We start from the raw sequence: 14,087 nt of genomic DNA on the forward strand, positions 1-14,087 counted from the left end.
GTGCTCTCTTTGTCCCCGTCCCTTTTCTCCCCATCCCCTCCCTCATGGCCGGCCTTTACTTATCCTCCCTTCTACTCTTCTTCTCTCACTAAACCTTTCCACGTGGAACCGTGTTGGCTTGGTGTGTTCTGTCCGGGAATCGAGCCAAGATTTAAACCGTAACAATATGTAACAGCCTACAGCTTGAAAAGAACTGAAGTGTCATATTTTCTTCATGCTAAATAATTTTACAGCTTTGGACGACTAAAAGTTAGAACTTGAAATTTAAAAAGTGTTCTGATACCTTGTCCCAAGCGTTAATGGTTATTATAAATTTCGGGAATTTTGATCCTGGCCAAGCCATCTGATCTCACCTTCTCAAATGAAGAAGGTGAGACCATTACCTCTGATGTCTCTGCTGGCTCCTTTTTTAAAGGAATTTTTTTGTGATGTAGGGGAGCCAAAGGGGAGGAGCCATAGTTAAGTGATGGCTCTGAGAGCCACAGTTCACTATTACCCTGCACTTTTGGCCACTTTTGACTACACATCTAGTTTGTGTTTGGTTTATCTAGTGTGAGGAAATGTGTGTTTTCTTCTGCTTTTTTGACAGTGAGGGGAGGCTTATTTTGGTTTCTTGTCTGTCACTTCACTGAACTTTACAAACTGGTAGGAGCAGCTGTCCGCCCTTGTTTCAAAGATGAAGCCTTAGGGACTTTAAAGACAGGACATGGAAAGGCTTTATCATCTATGATTCTGACTCAGGAGTCTAGTCCAGTCTGCTAGACCCACAAGTGTGGTAAATACCCTCTCCAGGTGACTGGGGCATTTGAGCCTCATCTGCACCCGAGTTGTCTCTCCTCCCACCCCCAGTGTTTAAATGCCCTGATACTGAAAAGGAAGGAACATGTAGGTCCTCTACAGTGTAAGAAGAGGGGCGGGGAGCAGGAGTCCTCAGAGTTGTTTCTTTGTTCCCTTTCTTAGGCTTCTGCAGACAGACTTCAAAGGGAAGCTATCGGGCTACTGTGCCTGATCCCGGAGGCCAAGTTCAAATGCTCCTCTGTGTGACTCACTCAGTGGCACTGTATAGCACGGTTTCTAATCCTTTCCTACTGGGCTGCCACTTAGTGTGTAACCGACACGCAAAGAACATTTGCACAACTCATCTGAGGCTTTCACCTTCAAGGCCCCTACTCATTCAACTTGTAAACTCACTGTTGACCATGCAGTCATGATGTGGTGACAGTCTGAGCTTAGACATCAGTATCGATGGGCTCGAATCCAGGCTCCATCCTTTCTCTACGTTTTGACACTGAACCAAGGGTTAGCATTGTAAATCTCAACTTGTTATCTGCCAAAAGGAAAATTCTAGAATCCCCTCCGTTGGTGGTAGCATGAGAAAATGTGCTTTAAAATACTTGTTTGGGGGGGGGGGGCAAAAGAGCAAGTTCATGAAGAGGACCCAGGTATGAATTCCAGCATCTACACAGAAGTTCATAACCATCTTTAACTCTGGCCCCAGAAGATCTAATGCCCTCTTGTGACTTCCAAAGGCACCAGGTATCTGCATGATGCACCCATAAATACTCAGGCAAAACACTCATACACATAAAATAAGAAGAAATAAGTCTTAAAAATTAAAACAATTGTTTCTTTGCCTAGGGCTTGACAACCATATGCGGACTGTCAGTGACTGAATTCCCTAACATGCCTTCATGAGGCTGGGTCCTGAGGACACAATACTGCGCAGGTAGATGATGTCAGGGATAGCAGTGAGGAGGCAAGCATTAAAGTTGAAACCAGTATCTGTGGTAATGTCTGGGGAGCATCTCCGTGGACCTCACATCTCTGTGGGCTGACAGCAGGGAAATCAAGTTGAATAGAAGTCATCTGCCAATCGTACAGAAGCCAGCCTTGCCAAGTGGGAAGAGATGTGTGCCATTTGAAATTGTTGTATGAAGGTTTTTCAAAAACAATATGCTTCAAATGTCTAAGGGTTCTGTTCCTTTCTCTCTTTTTATTTTCAAAGGGGTTGGAATGGAATCGTAAGTTATCAGTTCCATGACTCACGAAGGGAGAGAGAAAAGATCCAGGGCAACAGAAGGTGTCGAGGAGGAGCTGTGAAAGGAGGAGGAGGTACCCCTGTCAGCTGAGCTTGTCTGCCCCCAACTCACGCCCCCTGCAAAGCCCCGCCCCCTGGGGACTCTCACCATTCAGGAAGATTTGCTTTTCATTGTGACTGGGAGGGGACCCTGGTACCCAGTGAGTAAAGGCTGGGTGTGACAAACATTCTGCCCTATACATCAATCACAGTCCCTTATAGCACACATTCTATACATCAGTCCCTTATAGCACACGTCCTATACATCAGTCTCTTATAGCACACATCCTATACATCACACTCCCTTATAGCACACATCCTATAATCACAGTCCCTTATAGCACACATCCTATACATCACAGTCCCTTATAGCACACATTCTATACATCATAGTCCCTTATTGCACACATTCTATACATCGTAGTCCCTTATTGCACACATTCTATACATCACAGTCCCTTATAGCACACATCCTATACATCACAGTCCCTTATAGCACACATCCTATACATCACAGTCCCTTATAGCACACATCCTATACATCACAGTCCCTTATAGCACACATCCTATACATCACAGTCCCTTATAGCACACATCCTATAATCATAGTCCCTTATAGCACACATCCTATACATCACAGTCCCTTATAGCACACATCCTATACATCACAGTCCCTTATAGCACACATCCTATACATCACAGTCCCTTATAGCACACATCCTATACATCACAGTCCCTTATTGCACACATTCTATAACATCACAGTCCCTTATTGCACACATTCTATACATCACAGTCCCTTATAGCACACATTCTATACATCGCAGTCCCTTATTGCACACATTCTATAACATCACAGTCCCTTATTGCACACATTCTATACATCACAGTCCCTTATTGCACACATCCTATACATCACAGTCCCTTATGGCATACATTCAATACATCACAGTCCCTTATAGCACACATTCTATACATCGCAGTCCCTTATTGCACACATTCTATAACATCACAGTCCCTTATTGCACACATTCTATACATCACAGTCCCTTATTGCACACATTCTATACATCACAGTCCCTTATGGCATACATTCAATACATCACAGTCCCTTATGGCACACATTCAATACATCACAGTCCCTTATAGCACACATTCTATACATCACAGTCCCTTATGGCATACATTCTATACATCACAGTCCCTTATAGCACACATTCAATACATCACAGTCCCTTATAGCACACATTCTATATATTACAGTCCCTTATTGCACACATCCTATGCATCACAGTCCCTTATAGCACACATTCAATACATCACAGTCCCTTATAGCACACATTCAATACATCACAGTCCCTAATAGCACACATCCTATAATCACAGTCCCTTATAGCACACATCCTATATATCACAGTCCCTTATAGCACACATCCTATACATCACAGTCCCTTATAGCACGCATCCTATAATCACAGTCCCTTATAGCACACATCCTATAATCACAGTCCCTTATAGCACACATCCTATAATCACAGTCCCTTATAGCACACATTCAATACATCACAGTCCCTAATAGCACACACATCCTATATATCACAGTCCCTAATAGCACACACATCCTATATATCACAGTCCCTTATAGCACACGACTGGCTGCTTTGAACCATTGGCCAATAGTGCTGATGTGAATTAGCTGTTTGAACACTGTGCATGGAAGTCACTGGATCTTCTTAACCTTCCACCCTAGAATTCCTGCAGGTCTGGGGTGCTGCAGGCTCAGGGGCCTCAGCCCAGCACTGCTGGGCTACTCTGCTTTCCCTGTCAGATCTGAAACCCAAGACCGCTGTGCACTTTGTCACTTAGAGAAGTTCTGGGTGAAGACGTGACAGTTAAGGCATTTGCCAATGCAAGCCATTTAATTAGTTGCAGAAGTGCACGGAGTGAGACCAGGAAGCTGTATGTCTTCAGTTGTTGCTTTTGCCTGTCTTCTCTCAGTGGTTCCATGGGGGAAAAGCAATGTTAAACATAAGTTGGAGCTAAAAAGAATGAATAACGCTGTCTCTAAGAAGTTATGTTAAGAAATCAGCACCATGACCAAAGGAATCCTCAGAGGAAAAGGTTTAAATACAGCTCACAGGTCACAAGGCACCATGAAAGGCAAGCCAACAGAGGCATCAAGGCAGGAGTCTGGAGGGGGGAACTGAAGCAAGCTCAAGGAAGTCCCTGGTCACTTGATTTCTCTCAGACTCAGAGTTCTACCTTTATTTTACAGTTCGGTTCCTCTTGCCTGGAGAGGTACCACCCACTGTGGGCTGGGCCCTTCTACACAATTAGCAAGTGAAAAAGGCCACAGACTTGCCCACGGGACAATCTGATAAAGACACTTATTCACTTATTCCCTCTTCCTGGTGTCAAGTAGACAAGATTAGCCATCACAGTGAGCAAGACTGGCTGGGAGTCTTGTGTGTAAAGTTGAACTAACTAACTAACTAAACTAACTAGGACCTCATTCTGTTTGGGAAGTATGTAAACTCTGCCTTCCCTGAGGACACAAAAATAGGATATTTATTTTCTATGCACTGCTCTGCATCTCCAGGAAAAATCCCCATTTTCCCCTTCTTGAATAGGCAGTATGATATTATACTTTTTATAAAAAGGATGGCATAAATTTTCATTTGAAGAGGATCCAGAGCTATGGGAAAAGAAGACACATTTTTATACTAACCCCCTATTAGAGTTGCAACATTTGACAAAACAAGCATTTGGAAAATCAGTAATTATGCTGCACAGAACTAGCTCTCCTACTTCTGTTCCTGCCTCCAGATTTTTAATTTGTCACCAGCAGGAGGAACCTGTCTCCACTCACCTGTGATCCCAGCAGCCAGGGAGGCCTCCTCAGATGTGGATGTTCGACAATAAGCAAGCACCGTTCGCTTCCTGTAGCCACGTGGGAGGTGTCGACCTCCAGAACTCGATTTGATTGTTGCTTTTACAGTGTTAGTGGAGTGCTGGAAAGAGTTCTACGTCCAAGAGCTATGATTGGCAGCTACGCAGGGCGGGACCTCATAAACCAGTATCCTGAGCAGCTGGCCCCAAGGGCTGACTTGGGAGCAAAGTTTTAGTGGCTGGTTCTAGGGACTCTCACCTAGATCCGTATGTGCCTGGGGCCCTCCTCCGCTAATAGATAATTCCTGTTCATTTTCACTGATGGAGGAGGCTGTTTGCATCAGATTCCAGTTAGGGATCATCCTTCATTTTTCTACTGATATGAGGGGGCCTACCAGGACCTATTTTTCCAACTTGAACAAAATGCACAAAAGCATTATTTTTAAGCTACAAACCCACATAAGTGGGTGATTAAACCAATCTAGTCATTTGTAAGAAGTACTTAAAAAACAACACAACCACAAAGATGATGACGATAATGATGGGAGGAGGGAGAAGAAACAGCCAACTAGAGAACAGCAGAACTCATCGCATTAGGGAGAACTGTTTCTTAAACCTTTTGCTCACATTGCAAACCCATACCTCTTATGTTCTTGGTCACGATGTAGTCTGCATTGGGGCTATGGCCGTCAGTTGGAGAGGTGCCACCCAGAACGATGGTGGAAAGGTGGAAAGAAAGGACTTGCTTATGAAGTAAAAGCCCCTCCGATTTGGGATGCATGTCCAGAGTGCTGGCTGAGGAGAGGAAGGACGGGAGAAGGCTCAGGGTTAAGTGGCAGGAGCCAGTGTGGGATTTCAAGCCAGAGTCTGCTGGCCAAAGAGGAGGGCTGGCAGCTGGACAAGCGTGAGTTTTATTGCTGCTGATTATTAGCTGTGTGAAGACGGAGGAATTTTTAAAGAAACCAAGCATGGGCTTTAAAGCCCTGGGACGATCTTCAGGTATGCAACTCCACCCTGAAAAGAGACAGCTCATGAAACGTGTGGTTGACAATCCGCACAAAGTTCCAAGAGCTTAGAGAAGGCAAACACAAATTTGTGTGTGAGAGATGCATGGGGCCGTGGGTTGAAACGTTAACAAATGCCACCCTGTGGACATTTTAATCTACAACGGTGGCGATCAGCTTCTGCCTTTATAGGCTCTCAATGCCAAGCCCTCTCTCTTCGTAAGCGTCGGTACATTAACATACGGCCGTGCGCCTGGCTGTTCATCTACCAGTCACCCTTACTTATTATTTTTGGAGGTGGAGAACTAAGGACTGAAATACGAGTTGTCTTTCAGAAATGACGCAGAAGTTAAAATATAACCTGGCCTTTGTTAGAGCTCACTACTCACAGAAGCCTCGCCAGCCCCAGGACTTTGTTTCTTGGGCAGTGGGGATAATTACAACCCAGGCAAAGGCAACTGAGAGGCTGTCAGGGTTCTTCGTTCATGTTTTCTAAAGTATTTTAAAGCACGCTGAGACAGAACTCAATGTCCTTATTTATTGACAAAAACAAAAACAAAAACAAAAACAAAAACAAAAACCCTAAAATCTCTACAGAGAATCATTTATCCACCCCTGGTCAACCCCAGAGTACTGGTCATTTCCCACAAAGCTGATACGTATGAAATCCTTCAGCTCCATGTCTCCATGGCTGTCCATCCCTAGTGAGACTATCTTAGAACTGCGCACCCCAGTCTTGCTTTTGTGCCAATGCATAGCTTTCCCTGCCTGACTGTTAATTGTGGCAGACAGTTTGCTCTTCTGAATATTATTTCCTCATAGAGAGGAAATGGCCTAGGTTGTGCTTCCTGTTTTATTTCCTCAGCCACCCAGAGATAAGGCCACAAGGCAATTGAGTTTTCCACAATGCTTGGGCCGAAGTAAACCAGAAGAAAAAGAAAAAAAAAAAGCCAAGAAAAGCCCTAAAACATTGCTGTTAGTTTTGTGCGTTGCTTCTAGATCTAAAGAGGGGTGGGGATAGTCCAGAAAGGTTAGTAAGTCACTTCAGTGACACACACTGCATATGTGTTCTCATGAGAACAGAGGGTTCTGAGTGTCTGTTTGCCGTGTTCTGCAAACAATTTCAGAGGGCATTGGGGCACCGCCCCTTTCTGGGCTATTCCTAGATGTCTGAATTGACACAAGAGACATACTTAAAAAACAACAAACAAACCAAGGTGTCCTCTTTCAGCCAGTATCAAACCATAGGCATGTTCTCTGCCAACTCATACTGGACATTTCCTCCTTGAGTGTGTTCAAAGGACTGCGGGTGTACTTTTGAGTCTCTGAACAGTTCAGTTTCTGCTCCCAGAGTCATGACCCACCACTAAGTGACTAAAATATCCCAACTAATTGGTTATTAGGGAAGCAACTTCTTTTGACACAAAGAGCCCAGTTTCGTCAGCAGTTGGTCATAAGTAGGTGTTATAAACATCTGCACTTAGTGGGCCCACAACACAGTGACTAATCGGGTAACCGTGCAACCCGTTACCCCGAGATCCTAAAGCTGTTGTCCAGTTCAGAGGCTGAGATTTTTCTACCCTTTGCCAGCAGCCATGACTCTAAAATAATTTCTGAGTGTTTTTCCGACAAGCCTTCTTCTATCAGAAGTGTCACGGGACACGCAGTGACCCCAAATGTCTTCACCCCACACCTGGCGATGTCTGGATGTCCGTGTTGACAAGGAGCCTTTCAAGCACCAGCTTTAGAGAGGGCTTGGCCTTGTCACCCGAGAGCCTTACCCTATAGAGCTATCGTCTCATAACCACAGTCCTCTCCCAGTAGGTCAGAAGCGAGCTGGATGTAAACGCAACGCTCAATCGAACTCGGAACTCCCATGACACAGCAGGGTAAGGCTGCCACGTAGGGAAGACGAGGGAGGCCTTCAGCAAGAGAGGGAATGGGTGTGTGTGTGAACATGTGCCCTGCAGGTGTGAAGAGATCAGAGCCCAGAACAGGAAGTCTTTTATTCACAGGAGACAGATGAGCGCCCAAACCGCTCTCAATGTGCTGTGCGCAGTCGAGCTACGCTCGACTGGGAGGCATACATGTCAGGGCATACAGGTTATCCTTGGGGTTCCCAAGCACACTTCCAGCAACAGGAAACCCCCGTGCTCTTACACACTGACAATCGAGAGTGTAAATGAGCCCAAGGCTGAGGGTACACACTCGACACCTCCCATTCCAAGCTAAAGCCCAGACAGTGCCAGAGTGCTGACAAGATACCACAAGGAGAAAATGCCTTTCCTAACTTTAGGTGATTAGTCAGGCAAAACCAGGTCCACTAAAAAAAAAACAAAAAAAAAAAACAAAAAACAAACAAACAAACAAACAAACAAACAAAAAAACTATAAAACTAATCAGACTGTGCTTAGGAAATGCATCTGAGACACGTGGATTTTGTGTTGTGACTTGGGACCTATCCCTGAGACATCTACTGATGTAAAAAAATTTCCAATCCAGAACGAATCTGATAGGCAAAGCATTTCTGTTTTTAAGAATTTTGAGGGTTTAAGGGATACACGATGTTTTGCCAGAATTAAAAATGTCTGTACCTTTTGAGTCCATGATTTTACCTGCTGAGAGCTCTCTGTCTCTGTCTCTGTCTCTTTGTCTCTGTCTCTGTCTCTCTCTGTCTCTCTCTCTCTCACACACACACACACACAGACGCATGCACACATGCACACACTGCATCAACAGAATTTCTGGTAAGTTGTATTAAAACATGGAGGTGGGGCTGGGGATTTAGCTCAGTGGTAGAGCACTTGCCTAGGAAGCGCAAGGCCCTGGGTTCGGTCCCCAGCTCCGAAAAAAAGAACCAAAAAAAAAAAAAAACCCAAAAACCAAAAAACAAAAACATGGAGGTATATTGCTAGTAGTTTTCTCAGGAAGGCAGGCTGGGAGACAGGGAGAGTGGGGATCTGCTGAGCCCTTCAGCGTTACCGTCATTCCTATGAGCATGCACTACTTTTATTGAAATACCCTCTTAAGAGCCCCCTGGTTTTCGTAGCTACAAAAAAAAAAAGATGCTTTCAGCCCCTAATGGAGTTAGGAACACATCTAAGGCTCCCAATGTTTCCCCACACAGAACATATCGCCTTGGTTTGGGTCCTCTTTCCTAGATCAATCAGAGGCTCTGTCTTGGGTTTAGGAACAATCTTATCTCAGGTTCTCAGCTTGGTGTCTGAAAAAGTAGTGGGTTTGGGATAAAAACTGTCAATGGCCTCGTCTCAGTTACAGTTCTCACAGGGTCATTAAAACTTAAAGATGGGAGCTGGGAGCGCCGGGGATCCTGCAGCCTCCCAGCCTGCCGCCTCCTTCGCCTGGGGCCCTCTGTGCTAGCGCAGCGCGGTGGCCTGTGGCGTCCAGAAGAGCAGTCAAACACTGGCCAGGCACAGGGCATGGCCAAGGCACGCGGTGCAGGGCCAAGGTGCACAGTGCAGTAGGAGGCGAGGAGAGCCAACTCGGGAGACCCGCAGCTCATCGCTCTCAGAATGGAGCAGCTCAAGAACCTGTTTGACAGCTTCCACCGGAGCTGCCTGGCTAACATGGACACTAAGCCAGCTTACCAGAACCTGAGGCAGAAGGTGGATACTTTTGTATCAACACCACATCTGGACAAACAATGAACAAGAACCTGCTGGGAAATGGGCTGAGGCAGAGCCGTGGTTCAGTCAGGCATGTTGGTAGCAGGAGTGGACAGGATCATTTCTCAAGTGGTCCACCCCAAACTAAACGACATGGTCAGGCCACAGATAGAGAGAGCAATCCACGAGTTCCTGTTCTCCCAGAAAAAAAGAGCTGTACCAGCTCCCCGTCCAGAACCAGAAAGCCAGGAGCCTCCAGCACCATCCCAAGATGCTTCCTAAGGATATGCCTGATACCTACAGAAAGCTCTGTTAAACGAAGACATGGATTCCTGTTTCATACGAGTATAATTTAGCCAGCCATGTCATTACTGATGTCAAGATTTTGACCTTGACGTCAGTGGTGTCATACTGGATGGAGAACAAGTTTGGTGGGGGGACAGTTACCCATACTTGCTCATGGAGTGTGTCACCTCTGACCAGCCTGTCGAAGGATGTGACTGCAGCGGACACTACTTAGAGGTTTAAGCGCTACAGTGACTTGGGCTGTCCTGAACGCATCTTGACACTTGAACACAGACACTGCATGTGGATGGCAGCGCTTGTACTCTGTGGTATGCAGAAGCCAGGCTGGAGGGTAGCTGATCGGGACAGCAAGGGTGGGACAGCAAGGGTCAGTGGGAGCGGCTGTTTGACGGTGGGTTTTGATAGGCTAGAGTTACAGACTGGACCATGTGGCAGTTAGCATCAGTAGCTTTAAGGCAGTTGTGACCTCCCTGTGCTTGGGGATCTTAATGGTTCCTTTCCTCAGAGTCTCACAGCTTCTGTCCTGGTGTCTCCCCATCTGCAGGGGTGAGTCACTCTGGGTGCAGTGCTCAGTTCTCATGTTTGTGTGTTTAGAAAAAAAAAACAACCCTGCTAATAAATAGTGGATAAAAACAATCTTAAAGATAACAAACTGTTAAGGGAGGGGGCTTTTGCTTGGAGGCTCTCAGTAAAATCAGTCAGGAACCTGAACTTCAGATTATAAAGTGCAGGTTCTAAACAGCTGATGCCACCCGGCCATGCCTTTTTGAAGATGGTGGCCCGCCGGTTGTGGTGGCGCACGCCGGTAGGATTTGCTGAAGATGGTGGCCCCTGTCTTCCCTGTGCCTGTCCGTGGTTAAAAAGCTCCTCCCCCCACCTTGTGCTATGACAGTTACACCGTAGCATATGCTCCAGTGGGATTTAAAACTGTATTTTCTGGAATCCAACCGTCTCTCCAGAAATTCCAGAAAAAGACTTTGGCTCATGTAGCCTTATTATTTCCTCGTCATCTCTTGGAAAGGAAAGCAGGGCGTGTGGTAGATCGATCAGAACACAGCTGCTGTCTGCAGTGCAGGGGAGCAGCCCAAAGGCTCAGGATGCCTTGCACCAGCACAGGGGCTCTCCTTGGTCTTGCTTTCAAGTCTCAAATGCCCAGAATCCAATCCTTCTCCATCATCGAATATCTCTGTACCCTCCAGTAGTGCCATTCGGCTTCATCAGTAGCATCTGAACCATCGGAGCCCTGGGCCGTAAAGGGACTCTGAGCATTAATAAGAGCATCACCAGGAGTTTTGCGTGTCACGTCGTTAAGGTCACTTTTGGTTTTGTACATAGACTATCAGCGCTTCAACAGAATGCTAGAATTGGGGACTCTGGCTGCCAGTGGAACTCCAGCTCCTTTTAGCCCCCTGGCTCTGTGAGGGTGCTCTACCTGTGTAATACACTTAAGGCCCGTGAACTACATTGAGACATTTTCAATAGCGAAGAGAACTTTGGTGAATTTTTTTAAAAATTTAAATGTATTTAAAATTTAGCAAATTTAACCATGTTCCTAAAAATACCGTTTGATGTAATTTCTCAGCTGTGAAGTTCCTGTTGTTTTTTCTTTCTCCTAATTTCTTGCACCTGCCACTGCTCGCTGGCCCGTCCACAAATCAAGCATGAAACGTTAGCTGATTACAACCAAAATTAGGTAGGCTACTTGTGAAACTTCCCAAGTCGTTAGTCTCTGGTCCTCTGGAAGAGGATCATTCCTCTCAGGCAGCCAGCACCTGAGCAGGTTGGAGCCTGTTGAGACTGGGGTTGTTAATGAAGCGATTGGGCCCTCGTCAGAGGACAGGGTCTCTCTTCCCAGCATCACACCTGAGAGTCTAGCCTCTCCCTTAGGTGTCTGTAAGTTTGTATCAGCCACACTTGCTCTCTGAAGGTCCCCAGGAGAGTGACTCACCGGCACCCATTTTTCCATCCCAGGCTACATACCTGGAGATACAAGAGCATGTGACTCAGGGGACAAAAGGCACCCCTGGGCAGACAGAATAATAAAACGAAAGGCAAATGCCAAAGCCAACTGTCTCCCGAGCTCTGGCTTTGAGAGCTAGCACACCTCTAATTCACTTTTGATCTGGAGTTCTATAGTTCTCAGCCAAAGACCGTAATCCCCACTGATTTGGTTCCAGAGGTTGAGGGGACTTCCCCTCAGCGCTAGCTACAGTTTACTTTCTAGTGACTCGCGTCACCTTGTGCAGTCATCCGGGGATAGGGATTTCTCACTTAGATTCGGCAAGACAAACAGCCTACAAATGCTGTAAAACCTGTTAGTTTTTCTGAAATGTCACGTCCAAAACCAACCAACCAACCAACCAACCAAAGACTTAATTCCTCGTACAATCACATGTTGAATGCTGTCCTTGGTCTGAAAACTCACCGCCCTGGCTCCTTAAAATCCAAGTTAAATGCAAACAGGAGCAAATGTTAGCATGAACAACTTTGAAAGTCCTCAAGTTTTCACATTAGCGGGTGATGCGTGGCCCCTACACACACACACACACACACACACACACACACACACACACACACACACACACACACTCAGATGATTGGAAGTACATTTTCCTTTTGGGAATAGAATGCTACAGGATAGTCATAGAACAGCGTGTCTTCCAGGCAGGAAGTGACCATGGCTGTCCTCCCTTAGGTTAGCCACATGAGACCCTCATGAGGACGTGAAGAGAGACAGAGAGCCCACTCAGGAGTTCCTCACAGTAAGTTATAATAATCTTAAAAACAAGGAGGTATAAGCAAAAGAAACTTTGGCACATGATGTTCCTGACGTCACTGAGCAACTGGATAGGGTTTCTCATGAGCCATAGCTGAGTAAGATTTTTTTTTTAATGTCAAGTGCTTATAATTATGTTGTTGTAAAAATATAAAAAATAACGCTGTCTTTTATCCCGGTAGATCTGGCACCGCAGTGCCCCAAGATATCTGCTGGATATCTTAATTCTCAGTCTGCAAAGCCTCTCACCCGCTCTGCTCCATCCCCTATCACACTGCTGAAGGCCTCTCTCTGAGCCTGGCAGCCATCTCTCTACCTATCTAGTTCCCAAGGCAGGTTTCCATGCCAGAAACACACATCCCAACTCCATGGCGGCCCAGACCAGCGGCCGCACACTTTCTTACACTTAAATCTGCACATGAAAGAACACACAACACAATAACCTTTGGCCCAATTGATAAGCTAAAGTTTCCCACCTAAACATACAAAGCCCAATACACATCCATCCCTTAAGAACATTTCTAACAACCTGTAAAGGTACAGCGTAGAATCTTAACGTCACCCGCCATATTGTCCTGCCACAGCTTCTCTCCCTCTCCCTCCTGTCTCTTCCTCCTTTCCGTTCCAGTCTCCTCTTCTTCCTTTGAACTTTTCTCCCACCCATCCATCCTTCTGGTCCAATGACAGGCCTCCTTCTATCCTGTACCTGCCTCCCCTGTGACATCATCCCACCTAATTATAATTAATTTTTTTCAATGTATTTTACATATGTTGGTGTTTTGCCAGTGTGTGTGTGTCTGTGCATCGTGCACACACAGCACCCATGAAGGGCAGAAGAAGGTATCAGACACCCGGAACTGGAGTTAACAAGTAGTTGTTAGCCGTAATGCAGATGCTAGGAATCACATCTGGAGTCTCTGGAAGAGCAGTTCAAGGTCTCAAGTATAAAGGCAAAATTTGTTAAGACATGACATTTCTCCTAGATCTTTTTCGAACTTAAAATTTTATTTTACCAAGTTTGCCAGGCACGGCAGCCCTCTCGGCTTCAGCTGGGGCTTCCTAGTCTCCTCCACTTTCTTGGGCTTACCCAAGGAAAGGGGGATCCATGAGTTGTAGAGCATCTGGGGTTCTGAGGTAAGCCTGGTTCCCTGAGGCTTTAGTATCAGGGCTGGACCACCTGAGCATCCTTATAACGGTTGACTGAGTTTTGGCAGATGTCCGACTTCCCATGGGCAAGAGGCTGGCGGGAAGGGGTACATCCAGAGATGTTTGTTTGGTCAGGAGAGAGTGAGGCCCCATCCCCAGTGTCTTTCATGGGAGACGTTAATTGCTACTGAGCAACTGAAACGTGGCTACCACAACCAGCGATAGCTCTCTTGGCTATCGGCTACTTGGGCACACACCCTGGT

General features: G+C 46.0%; 1 protein-coding gene and 1 pseudogene across 24 annotated transcripts in view; one reads left to right on the forward strand and one right to left on the reverse strand.

Annotated features, from left to right (window-relative positions):
• The window catches only part of Thrb (thyroid hormone receptor beta), a 349,278-nt gene that overhangs the window by 141,968 nt on the left and 193,223 nt on the right, over positions 1–14,087 (reverse strand). The gene's annotated exons all lie outside the window — the stretch shown is intronic.
• On the forward strand, positions 5,649–12,964 carry Bod1-ps1 (biorientation of chromosomes in cell division 1, pseudogene 1; annotated as a pseudogene).

The sequence above is a fragment of the Rattus norvegicus genome, chromosome 15 (genome assembly GCF_036323735.1).
Source record: "Rattus norvegicus strain BN/NHsdMcwi chromosome 15, GRCr8, whole genome shotgun sequence".
NCBI classification, from domain to species: domain Eukaryota; kingdom Metazoa; phylum Chordata; class Mammalia; order Rodentia; family Muridae; genus Rattus; species Rattus norvegicus.